The 13,769-nt window shown below is 41.1% G+C and overlaps 1 long non-coding RNA gene across 1 annotated transcript in view; it reads left to right on the forward strand.

Annotated features, from left to right (window-relative positions):
* The window catches only part of LOC118767554, a 15,173-nt gene extending 1,404 nt beyond the window's left edge, over positions 1 to 13,769 (forward strand). Inside the window, exon 3 of the long non-coding RNA XR_005003475.1 lies at positions 13,571 to 13,769. This is a non-coding gene — a long non-coding RNA (uncharacterized LOC118767554). The remainder of the gene's footprint in view (positions 1 to 13,570) is intronic.

Genomic DNA, 13,769 nt, shown 5'->3' on the forward strand with positions numbered 1-13,769 from the left:
GACATGCGCTGAGACTGCGACATCTCCGGCGCTTCATAGACGACGGTGAACAGGTGTGGTCGCCTTTAGTGCGACGCGCTTTCCCGCAGCTCGTCTCCTTGGCCGAACTACAATCGTGGATCAAACAGAGACCGAGGCTAGGCGAATGCCACTGCGAGTGTCGCGTTGCTCTCAAGCAACTCTGCCGCCCGGGACCAAACTTGTGCGACTTCATCACAACAAAGACTTTCTATAGAGGATTAGTGGAGGGGAGGTGCGACGACGTTCTCGGGCAGAATCTGGGCATCGACGAGGAACACCTGACCCGCTTGTTCAGGACAACTTTCGGGCGGGACCTATGGACAATCACCAAAGATCCCTAGCCTGGCAGTGCTATCGAGAAGCATTACCTGTTTGGGATAAGCTCTACAGGCACGGTTCGAGACACACTAGACCGACTTGCTCGAGATGCGGTCAGAGCGACGAAACCGTTCTGCACGCACTCGTGCAATGTCTAACCATTTCGTCTGCTGTCAGGTGTGGGACGAGTCCGGCTGTCGGCCGAGTCTATCGTGAAAATTGCACCGCTCCCTTCCCTCAACCGGGAAGGCAAGGCAGTTTTCATCGTACTGGTGGCTATGGTGAAAGAATGTGTATGGTGGAGTCGAGCGAAAGGATTAGAGACAAACACTTACCCCTCTGGCCAATCGCTCATCAACTTTTTCAAGTACCACTTGAAAAGGAAGGTGAGAATGGAAAGGCAGGTTTTGTCTCGTGAAAGTTTCAATAAAAGGTGGGTGAATGTAGCAAAGATGGTGCGTGCGAGTGACGAAACCACTTTGAGCATGATCCTGTAAATCGTAAAAGAGAAAGAGAGAACACTTTGCTCTCATGTGTTTATTTCCTCCCTGCCTGAGGTTACCGTGGTCTTTTCTGTAGGCTTTTCTTTCCACGGATAAGCCTTTTGTTACATAAAAAAAAAAATTCTTTCTGTGATACACGACCCCTTTTGATCGCTTTTTTTCCCCCGATCCCTTTTGATCGAAATTTTACATTTGTTTCCTTTTTTTCTTTTTCCTTTTCCATCTTCGAAAAGAACCTCTTCAACAACTCTCTGTCCCATGTGTCTTCTCTGGTTCTGCTTATTCCATCTCGTATCTTTGTTAGGTTAGCAGAGAAAGACAAGATGGAATAAACAGGACAAGAGAAGAAAGGCACGTGGGATGGAGCGTTGCTAAAGAGGTCACAGAGTGTGTAACGAAAGAACTCTGATAAAAAGAAAACAAAAGCTATAAAATAATACTAAAGTGAAGACTAAATACACAAACACAACACACACACACACACTCACACACACACGTACACACACACACTCACACACACACACACACACACACATGATGATATATATATATCTACAACGGGCTTCTTTCAGTTTCCGTCTACCATATCCACTCAAAAAGCTTTAGTCGGTCCGAGACTATAATAGACGACATTTTCCCAAGGTGTCACGCAGCGGGACTGAACCCGGGACCATGTGGTTGGGAAGCAAGCTTATCACACAACCATGGTTGCATACGCGCGTGTACACACACACACACACACACGTGTGAGAGAGAGGCAGAGATAGGTTAACAGATAACGAGTGAAATGTCAATAGATAAAAACAGAAGGAAAAAAAATCGTCTAAATTCATGAAAATTGATTTCGTGAAATTCTTAAATCGGCTCCAAATCTTTCTGTGTTCCATTGTTAAGCTGGTGGTGTTAATCTGTTTTGGTTATCCCACTTACACTCGGTAAAAGAGGGGAGGGAGTATTCATGACCCCGTCCCGCTTATTGACATCCTTTATTGAAGGGAGGGGCAAGAGAAAAACTACCATTACCGCCATCATCACTAACAACACCACCGTCATCACCCTCATCAACTTCAGCAGCAGCAGCAGCAGCAGCAGCAGCAACAGTACTACTACCACCACCACCATCACCATCACAAGTATCACCATCATCGCTACCACCACCACCACCATCATCATCATCATCACCAACCAACATCATCATTACTACCACCACCACCACCACCACCACCACCACCTCCACCATCATCATCACCGCCATGATTTTCTCATCCTTAATTTAGAAACTATATTTAGAACTAAATCCGTTTTATGTGTCCCTTCCTTCTTTTAATGACTCTAACGGTGTAGTTTGAGGAAGATTTGTCCCATTGCAGCCTCGAGTCTAAATTGTCGCTTTTGCACCTCATCAATTTTTTTCTTTACATCCGGTTTTACAAGTTTTGCATAGGTTACACGAATTTCAGCATAATGAGATATTAGCTTTCATTACATCTCGCCATGTTTTCCTAGGTCTTTCTTCAGCAGGTTCCTTACATTTGGCTTACTTGGTAATGGGATCTTTTCGGTTTGAACGGCAGTTTTTTCTAGCGGTGTCATATGAAATTGTCACCCATAATTATGACCCTAGTATCGATCTATTGCATTTCAATCTATTTTAGGGTTAGGGTTAGGGTTAGGGGTGGGGGAGGGCATCTTTTTTCTTCACAAATGTAAATAAACCCAATCTGTTTTTTAAACGAGGGACATATTCATACGGCACAGAATGTTTTTCACCTCAATAGACGTCATTGATTGGTTGAGATTGCATAAATTGAAGAAAAAAAACAACAAATATCTTGCAAACTATAGAATTTTCTCAATAAAGCCAAGAGAAAAAGATGTTTTATAAACACATTCTACCAGTAAACGTGGAAATTATTTTTAAAAACTGCCGTTCATGTTTTTCAGCAGGTTCCTTACATTTGGCTCACTTGGTGATGTTCCAACCAATTGTTATCATCTGTTCATACCAGATCGGTCTTTTCTTTTGCGCGCTACATCTGAATCCTCTTATATTCTTTATGGGAAAGAATGTTTTGTTGTTTAGGCTTGTCATAACAAATTAATGGTGCTCCTTTGGTATGTGATCTACAAGGGAGATTACTTTAGGTTACCTTTAAAATCATTTTGTTCATTCTTAACATTGTAAATATATTCTTCAAAGTTCTTACTATAAAAATAATAAGAAAACAATATAGTAATTAAAATAAGCGCGTACATCACCCTCCAAAGTGAAGTAGCTCTCGTCGATCACACGGAAAGTAGCTCTAACACAAAGTAAACTAAAACGTAACCAATTACGTTTGGCGTGTGATCTACAATTAAATTGGAGATCACATGCCAAAGTGGCACGTTTCTTTTTCTTAAGAAATTTTCAATTCAATTCAATTTTATTGGCTCAAAAAGCAAAAACAAGGTCATGTAGGGGGACAGGGAGTTATGTACAGGGAGGGTGGTCATACAAAGAGTTCAGGCCATTTTTGGTCATGAGAGACTTTGAACCGAGCGGTCGTCGGCATCTTCAATATCTCGTCCGGCAGCTTATTCCACGGATCCGCAACCCGGACGGAGAAAACCCCTCTCCTTCGATTGAGATGAAATCGTCGTAGATAGAGCTTTTCGGAGTGACCCCGCGGCCCACGCTCTGGAGCAGGAGTGAAGAACAGCTCTTTCGAGAGGTTACACTTTCCGCTTATGATGTTGTGAGCGAGAATGAGATCACCACGGTGGAGTCGTTTTTCTAGAGAATAGAGGTCGAGCGTCTTCAGCCTTTCTTCATAAGACAAATGCTTGAGACCAAGAACCATGCGGGTAGCCAGCTTCTGGACTCTTTCAAGATGATGTGAATTTAGTACTGGTTTCTTGTAAAAATGCAACTTCGTCTCGTCGCTGATCAGATTGTTAAAATCTGCAGCCAACATCTTACGGGTTTTTAGAAACTGAAAGGTAAACTACAAAGTAACCTAAAGCAATCTCCCTTTGTAGATCATACGCCAAAGTAGTACCCAATTAATTTTTCAACGATTTGAAAATAGATTTCTTTCCATACCATAGCCGCCACTCGAATAAAACGGAGACTACTTCATTTAAGCCTGTTAGAGAAGATTTCGCCCAGTGTAGAAATAAGAAGACCGTCAAGGTATCGGTCGCATTCTGACATTCATGGTCGAGCCTGTGGCAGTGGAGACCTCTGGCATTTTTGGCCCCCGGACCATATCCCTGCTTGCTGCTACTGAAGCTAAGACGGTCATCCACAAGTCAAAAGCCCCACGGGTCAGAATAGCTGTTTCAGCGCCTCTCCTTCGCCATCCTCCGGGACAACGCCCTTTCCATTCTGTCTGCTGGGATTGTGAGGTGGTCTGAATTACAGGAAATTGTACGTTCAACACTTTAATGTAAATTTACTCCATATATATATATATATATGTATATAGTTAATCCAAACAAGAAAACACAGAAAAAAAGAGAAAAAAACACAGCAACGCAGGACGTGGAACAATTGAAGTATTATTGACGCTCAGGAAAGAAAGGAAGGAGGGTTTAACGTTTCGAGCGGAGCTCTTCGTCATATATATATATATATATATATATATATATATTATATATATATATTATATATATATATATATATATATATATAATATGTGCGTGTGTGTGACAACTAATAAAGATATGATCCTGTTTTAATAAACTGGCCACAGATCTCGTAACTGAATATGAGAAAAAGCAACTTACCTCTACACCAGGTAAAAATCTCAATAAAACCACTTTTGCATTTTATTCATGGTGACCACCGATCTCCCCACTTTCTTTTTCACTAGCATGCGCGCACACACGCACGCACAATCTTTTATCTTTTAGACTGCGGCCATGTTGGGGCTTTGAAGAATTTTAGTCGACCGAATCAATACCCTCTTTTACTTGTTTCAGTCATGTGGCTGTGGCCATGCTGGAGCACCGCCTTTAGTCGAGCAAATCGACCCCAGAACTTATTCTTTGTAAGCCTAGTACTTATTCTATCGGTCTCTTTTTCCGAACCGCTAAGTTACGGGGACGTAAACACACCAGCATCGGTTGTCAAGCGATGTTGGGGAGACAAACACACACACACATATATATACATATATACGACGGGTTTCTTTCAGTTTCCGTCTACCAAATCCATTCACAAGGCTTTGGTCGGCCCGATGCTATAGTAGAAAACACTTGCCCGAAGTGCCACGCAGTGGGACTGAACCCGGATCCATGTGGTTGTAAGCAGCTACTTACCACACAACCACTCCTATACCAGTAATTCCTTTTTTAAAGCCTGGTACTTATTCTCTATCGGTCACTTTTACCGAGCCGCTAAGTTACAGGGACGTAAACACCAATACTAGTTGTCAATGTGTGGGAGACACACACATATATACATACACAGCGGACTTCTTTCAGTTTCCGTCTACCACAAGACTTTGGTCGACTCGAAGCTATAGTAGAAGATATTTTCCCAAAGTGCTACTCAGTGGGACTGAACTCGGAAGCATATGATTGAGAAGCAAACTTCTTACCACACAGCCATAATTGTCTCCTGAAATTATTGAGCATGCGTCGGTTTGTGTGTATGTGCGTGTGACTGAAAAAAAATCCCTCTCCTATCATCGTCTCAAACTAAGTCAGTCAAACTCTAGATATCTGCTGCTACGCTCTGAGTTCAAATTCCGCCGAGGTCGACTTTGACTTTCATCCTTTCGGGGTCGATTAAATAAGTACCAGTTACGCACTGGGGTCGATATAATCGACTTAATCCGTTTGTCTGTCCTTGCTTGTCCTCTATGTATTTAGCCCCTTGTGGGCAATAAAGAAATAGATATTTATCAGTAATAAGACTATTTTGCTGAAGCGGATCAAACGAAATATTTAAAATTGGTCGATTGAAAAAAAAACACAAAAAAACACCAGATTAAAACGTAATTGAAAATATGTTTGTTCTATTTTTATAGAATTTGACATCACCCTTTTGCGATTTTAGCTTCGTTTGTAATGGTTATATATATCTACATATATAATAACAGATGCACTGTAGTTACGTATCTTTTGTAACACCAAACACTTTCACCATCAGACTTGTCAGGATTACGTAAATACACGCAACAATTCATTTTGCCAAGGGCGCAATATGACAATTAGCAAGTAAACATGTACTTGGAGAAAGCTATAAAATTTAGCAGAGCTGAAAAGGCAACAATTAATATTTTATATATGAAAAGTCAAGAATAAATTTTTTATACTAGGAAAACAAAAACTATTAGGCACAAAATGTGGACTTCGTTTTGTAAGCCTTACAACGTCTTTAACGGCGACCACAAAAGTAATGAACTAACTTGTTAGTTTAACCACCTACTCCGAAGATATGAAATAAAAAGTAAGACAGCGGGGAAGGAGAGGGAAGATTTTCGTTTATTTGCAGACAGTTCGACAGACAGCAGACACATGGTTGCTTAACCAACTGAAACTAGCCAGAAATCTCACTAATCATATCTTTAAATATATACTACATTGAACAATGTAGTTTTTTATATACAAACAAAGGGATTCTGCAGGTTTTTGACTACGACTGTTCTGGAATTACATGTCAATACCAAAGTTTACTTCGTGCGAACGAAGAAGGCCTCTGTGCGTGTGTGCAACTTGTTAAATATAGCAACCAATTTCTTTTAAACCACATCTGCCATTCTGAGTCGGGGAAGATGAAGAACAACTTCTGAAGTAGATGTGAAGTTTAATCCTCGATAGGGTGTATGTCTGTGTCTAATTGTAATAGAAAAGCAGATATTTCTCAGGAGAAATGATTTTGTCTTTTCATTATTTTAAATATCTCGCTCTCAACTATTGTTTTAGCCAGTTTTATACGTGCACTTTTAATCTACTAACATCTATCGTATTGTGATAAATGAGAGTTTAACGATGTATTAATATCTGAGATCTTAAAAACCGTGGATACACTTCGATGCTTTTACATCAACGTAGCGTGCTCACACACACACACACACTAATTATATTTCATGTTCCTTCAATAGAATATAATACCGTAACCTCCATTCTTCGGCTTAATGTATTAATAGCGTAGTATAAAGAATTATCTTCGGAATTTCAGTTTGTATGAGCGGTCTCGGATCTTTACTTTTTGACCTACAGATTTAAAAAATAATTTTTTGTAACTAAACACTTTCAATTTTCGGACACTGGTAGAATATGTCATATAAAACATCTTTTACTCATAGCATTTTGAGAAAAACTTATATTTACGAAGATATTTCACGTTCAAGTTGTCTTATTTCGGTAATTTCAACCAATCAATGATGTGTATTCAGCTGCATAAAATTACTGCCGTTGTTTGTCAACAAGAACTTCCGGCTGTGTATATTTCGTTTGTCACTGTTATTTATGACAACGTTCGTGCGTTTGTACTGGTTTTAAGGTTTTAGGGTTAGGGGTTAGGTGGTTAGGGTTGTCATAAATAACTGTGAAAAACGAGATATACACCGCCGGAAGTTCTTGTTGACAAACAATGGCAGTAATTTTATGCAGCTGAATACACGTCATTGATTGGTTGAAATTACCGAAATAGGACAACTTTAACATGAAATAACTTTGTAAATATAAGCTTTTCTCAAAAATGCTAAGAGTAAAAGATGTTTTATATGACACATTCTACCAGTGTCCGAAGTTTTAAAGTGTTTAGTTACAAAAAATTATTTTCTAAATCTGTAGGTCAAAAGGTAAAGACCCGCGGTTTCCTTTAAGGAAAATTGTCAACATCTTCACATTCTGTTAGTCGATGGTGCTATTAAGTTAGGTATGGCCTGGGCCAATCTTTGGCGAAACATATCTAAGTACTGAATGAGGACACAGCTCAGATTTATAAATCCCCTTTTATCGCACACACACGTCATTTGAGCAGCAGAAAACCGCTCAGTGGGCGGTGCTTCTACTAGTGAAAAAATGTTCAAATGCTACGCGTATGTATACCTTGTGTCTCTGCAATAATGTGTAGCATCTACCTTCTTAATTATTAGATATTATTCACTCCGCTAGCTTGCATTGGGATTCTTTTCGAAGTTTGAGATTTGCCTTGTTCGTGACGCATTAACAAAGATCCCGCCTATATATATTAAGGGTGTATGTAGATGGGTCTGTGTGTATGTGTGTGTACATGTGTGTGTATTATGCACGATGTGTACGAGAAAAAGAGATTAAATATTGTCAGACTAAGGAATTAAGTTATAAAATAAAATGAAAGTTTAAAGAGAGAAAAAAAAAGGAAGCGATAGAATTAAACAAACAAGGGAAAGATATAATCTAACTACTCACACACATACAAGAATGTATACACAAATATATATACATACATAGATTGAATACATGTGTGCTCATACACTCACTCCAACACAAAGAATGCGTGTGTGTGTGTGTAAATGTGTGTAAAGAAGTGTGCACACGCGCGTGACAATATAAAAAATGATGTCTGACAGACGTTGAGTTAACCAGCCCTGTTGTGTGATCTAAACCAGCACGCACTCATACATACACACAGAGGCACGCGCCAGATATACATCATTATGTATGTATATTGTGTGTGTGTGTATATATGTGCTTGTGTATGTATATATATATATATATATATATATATATATACATACACACACACATACGTACACATGCTTAGACAGATGTATACGCATACTGACATTTACATATACACACTGATATAGCGATACACACATTGACATACATACACACACATTTTAGAAAGAGATAAGCAATCATGCATACATAGACACACGCTCATACACACAATTACCTACGTTAGTAGACGCATACACTGATACTTACACAGTCACACTCACACTCACATACACACACGTAATACTGTCTCACACACACACGTAATACTGTCTCACACACACACTCACATACACACACGTAATACTGTCTCACACACACACACACTCACATACACACACGTAATACTGTCTCACACACACTCACATACACACACGTAATACTGTCTCACACACACACGTAATACTGTCTCACACACTCACATGTAATACTGTCTCACACACACACACTCACATAACACACGTAATACTGTCTCACGCACACGTAATACTGTCTCACACACACACACTCACATACATATACGTAATACTGTCACACATACACACTCACATACACGTAATACTGTCTCACACACACACATAATACTGTCTCACACACACACACTCACATACACACACGTAATACTGTCTCACGCACACGTAATACTGTCTCACACACACACACTCACATACATACACGTAATACTGTCACACATACACACTCACATACACGTAATACTGTCTCACACACACACATAATACTGTCTCACACACACACACTCACATACACACACGTAATACTGTCTCACACACACACACTCACACGTAATACTGTCTCACACACACACACATACACACACGTAATACTGTCTCACACACTCACACGTAATACTGTCACACATACACGTAATACTGTCTCACACACACACACATACACACGCGTAATACTGTCTCACACACACTCACATAATACTGTCACACACACACGTGATACTGTCTCACACACACTCACATACACACACGTAATACTCTCTCACACACACACACGTAATACTGTCTCACACACACACATACGCACACTCAGCGCTGCTTAACACAGTGGCTCCCTCCAGCGTTAAGGACCGAGTTATATAACCGAGAGATGATGGAGTAACGTTGGAGGATGCTGCGAAGGGAGAGAGTGGGAGGTTGGTTAATAAGGCTGGACGCCCCCACCTTTTTCTTTTCCTCTCCTCCTATTGTTTCTGACAGTAGGACTCCCTCCCACCACCTCTACATGTCTGTGCGCTCAGCTGGAGATGTTACACACATGCACACATACACATATACGCACACACTATACATATATATACAGGCTGTATAGATATCTATATATATATATACAACAGACTATATACATATACATACACCGACATATTCACACATCAACACAGCCACAGACTCACATAAACACACGCACATATAAACACATATAGACATACATAAATACACACACACACACTCACACACACCACACACACAACACAAACACACTCACACACACACACACACACACACACACACACACAACACAAACACACTCACACACACACACTCACACACACACACACAACACAAACACACTCACACACACAACACAAACACACTCACACACACACACACAACACAAGCACACACACACAACACAAACACACACAACACATACACACTCACACACACCAACACACACACACACACACACACAACACACACACACTACACACACACACAACACACACACACACACACACAACACAACACACACACACACAACACAACACACACACACACACACACACACACACACACAACACAAGCACACAGGTACACACGCAGTGACAGTTAATGAGTTTTGGCCACTGAATGGAAGAGTATCTGTCAGTCAGTTAATTAGTCAGTAAGGTCTCTTTTTCTAGTTAGCTTAATTTGTAGATGATTGCGTTAATTAATTAGGGAGTTGTGGGTGAAGTTAGAGGCAGGCTGTCACTACAGTGGCACACGACACAGTGGCGAACAGGGTGGCCCCACCCACAGTTATTAAAGGACGGTCATTGTGTGACCGGGGAACACACACACACACACGCATATTATATACACACACACACACACACGCGTATTACATACACACACACACACATATTACATACACATACACACACACACGCGTATTACATACACACACACACCACACATATTACATACACATACACACACACACGCGTATTACATACACACACACACGCGTATTACATACACACACGCGTATTACATACACACACACACGCATATTACATACACACACACACACGCATATTACATACACACACTCACACGCATATTACACACACACACACACGCATACACACACGCGCATTTACATACATGTGTAAGTAAATATGTATACATGTATGCATGTATTTGTGAATGTACATATGTGTATGTGTATATATATATGCATACGTGCATGTATATATTGTATGTTGTATGTATGCGTTTGTATATATATATATATATGTGTGTGTGTTGTATGGATACGTGTGTGAATGCGTGTATGTCCGTATATTCGTATATATGTTGTGTCCATGTATGTGTGTATATTTAGTTGTGTGTGTGTGTGTGTGTTTAGGTATAGAGAGAGAGAGAGGGAGAGAGGGACAGAGAGAGAGGGGGGACAGAGAGAGAGAGAGAGAGAGAGAGAGAGAGAGAGAGAGAGAGAGAGAGAGACGGAGAAATCCAGCCCTGATTGTCTTAACAGTACTTTTTACCCACCGGCCTATATATAAATATATACACACGTAATATAATTGTGTGCGTGTGTATATTGGTAGGCAAGCGGTGTGTTTGAAGCCGACCAGCTGCTGTCTATTCTTTGTCTTGTTCAACAGCCACCACAAATATCTCCAGACTTTCAACGACACACACACACACAACACACACACACACACACACACACACACACACATATATACACTCACATATACACACACACATTCACACGCAAATATATATGTATGTGTGTCTATATTGTATGTGTGTGTGTTCTGTGTGTGGGTATTGTTTGTATGTGTATGCGTCTGTCTATCTATCTATCTATCTATCTATCTATCTATCTATCACTCTCTATCTATCTATTTATCCGTCTATCTATCTATCTATCTATCTATCTATCTATCTATCTATCTATCTATCTATCTATCTATCTATCTAACTAGCTCTCTCTCTCTCTATCTAATTAGCTCTCTCTCTCTCTCTATCTAACTAGCTCTCTCTCTCTCTCTATCTATCTATCTCTATCCATCCATCCATCCATCCATTCATCCATGCGTGTGTAATTTGTGCAATATGCGAAACTTTCGGCCCTTGATTCACTTTGTATTCAATTGTATTCATCCAGTTTGCTCTGTATACCCTCCTCCACAACACACACACACACACACACACACACACACAGACACACACAGACACACACACACACACACACACACACAGACACACACACACACAGACACACACAGACACACACACACACGCACACACACAGAATGTGTTTGAGGGCAAGCAAGCACATTTGGAGCGTTTACGTAACAGTGTAAATATATATTGCATATCACTGAGTGTGTGTGTGTGTGTGTGTCTGTCGACGTGTGTATGTACGTACATACATATACGTGTGTGTGTGCGTTTGTATATATACATTCATTCAAATGCAAATATTTGTACACATGTAACACTAACAAATGCGCACACACACACACACACACACATACACACACACACACGCACAACTGTGAAGGAGAAACGAAGAAGGTTGACTAAAAATATTCCGTATAAATTCGGGGAAACCCTCCTTCTTTCTGAATAGAACACCCTCTCTTTGTATGTAAGCTCTCCTCCCCCCTCTCTCTGTATAACCTTCCTTTTTCTCTGTACATAGTCTCCTCTCTCTCTCTCTACATAACGTCCCCCTCTCTCGCTCCTTTTGTATAGATCTCTCTCTCTCTCTCTCTCTCTGTACAGAACACTCTCTTGATACTGAACTCTTTCTCTCGATAGAGAACTCTCTTTCTCTCCATACAGAACTCTCTCTCGGCATAGAAATGCCCTCCCTCTTTGTACATGACTCGTTCTCTCTCTCTCTGTACCTGACCCTTTCTCTCTCTCTCTCTCTCTCTCTCTGTACCTGACCCTTTCTCTCTCTCTCTCTCTCTGTACATGACCCTTTCTCTCGCTTTGTACATGACCCATTCTCTCTCTCTCTTTGTACCTGACCCTTTCTCTCTCTCTCTCTCTACATTATCCCTAATCTCTGTACATAGCCAACTCTCTAAAATATAACCCGCCTTTTTTTGTCTTTATAACCTTCCTCTCTCTAATACTCATGTCTCTCTCTCTCTCTCCCTCTCTCTAAGCCTTTTATATATTCTATCATTATACAACTCTTTCCCTTTCTCTTTATAATCTTTCTTTCTCTCTTTCTCAATAACTCTCCCTCTCTATAAACCTCCTCTCTTTATATCACTCCCTTTATGTAATTCTCTGTGGGATGACGTCAGCAGCTGGGGAGCTGACCGGAACTTGGGGCTGACCGGAAGAGGAAGGGGCAGGAGTGACGCGCGCTCCGAAGATCCGGCAGTGCTTAAGTCCGTCCTAGGGAAAGAGGACAAGATTAGAAAAGCCATCAGTTCCTATATAGACGACATTTTGGTGGACGAAACTGTAGTGCCAGCCAACGAGGTAGTTAGACATCTGGAGAAGTTCGGACTGATTTCGAAGCCACCGGAGTCGATGGAAGGGGAATCTGCACTGGGGCTGAAGCTGCGAAGAGATAGATCGGGTGAGTTGGTGTTCCGGAGAGGGAATGAAATCCCAGAGCTGAGTTCCAGCGACAGAAGGAGAGAGCTGTTCTCGGTGTGTGGGAAGTTGGTCGGTCACTACTCGATCGCTGGATGGCTGCACACAACGTGCAGTTACCCCAAGAGACGAGCGGAGGGGTAGAGTGGGGGCCATAAGGTGGCGATGATGCTGGAAATCCTAGAGAGGATGAGAGTGGAAGACCCGGTCAGAGGGAACTGGTATGTGCCCAAGACGGAATGCGGGACCGTCTGGTGTGGTGCTAGCAGTATAGCAATAGGGGTTGTGCTGGAGATCGAAGGCGCTGCGGTGGAGGACGAGGCCTGGCTTCGGAAAGCAGATGACTTCAACCATATCA

This window comes from Octopus sinensis, linkage group LG22 (genome assembly GCF_006345805.1).
Source record: "Octopus sinensis linkage group LG22, ASM634580v1, whole genome shotgun sequence".
NCBI lineage: Eukaryota > Metazoa > Mollusca > Cephalopoda > Octopoda > Octopodidae > Octopus > Octopus sinensis.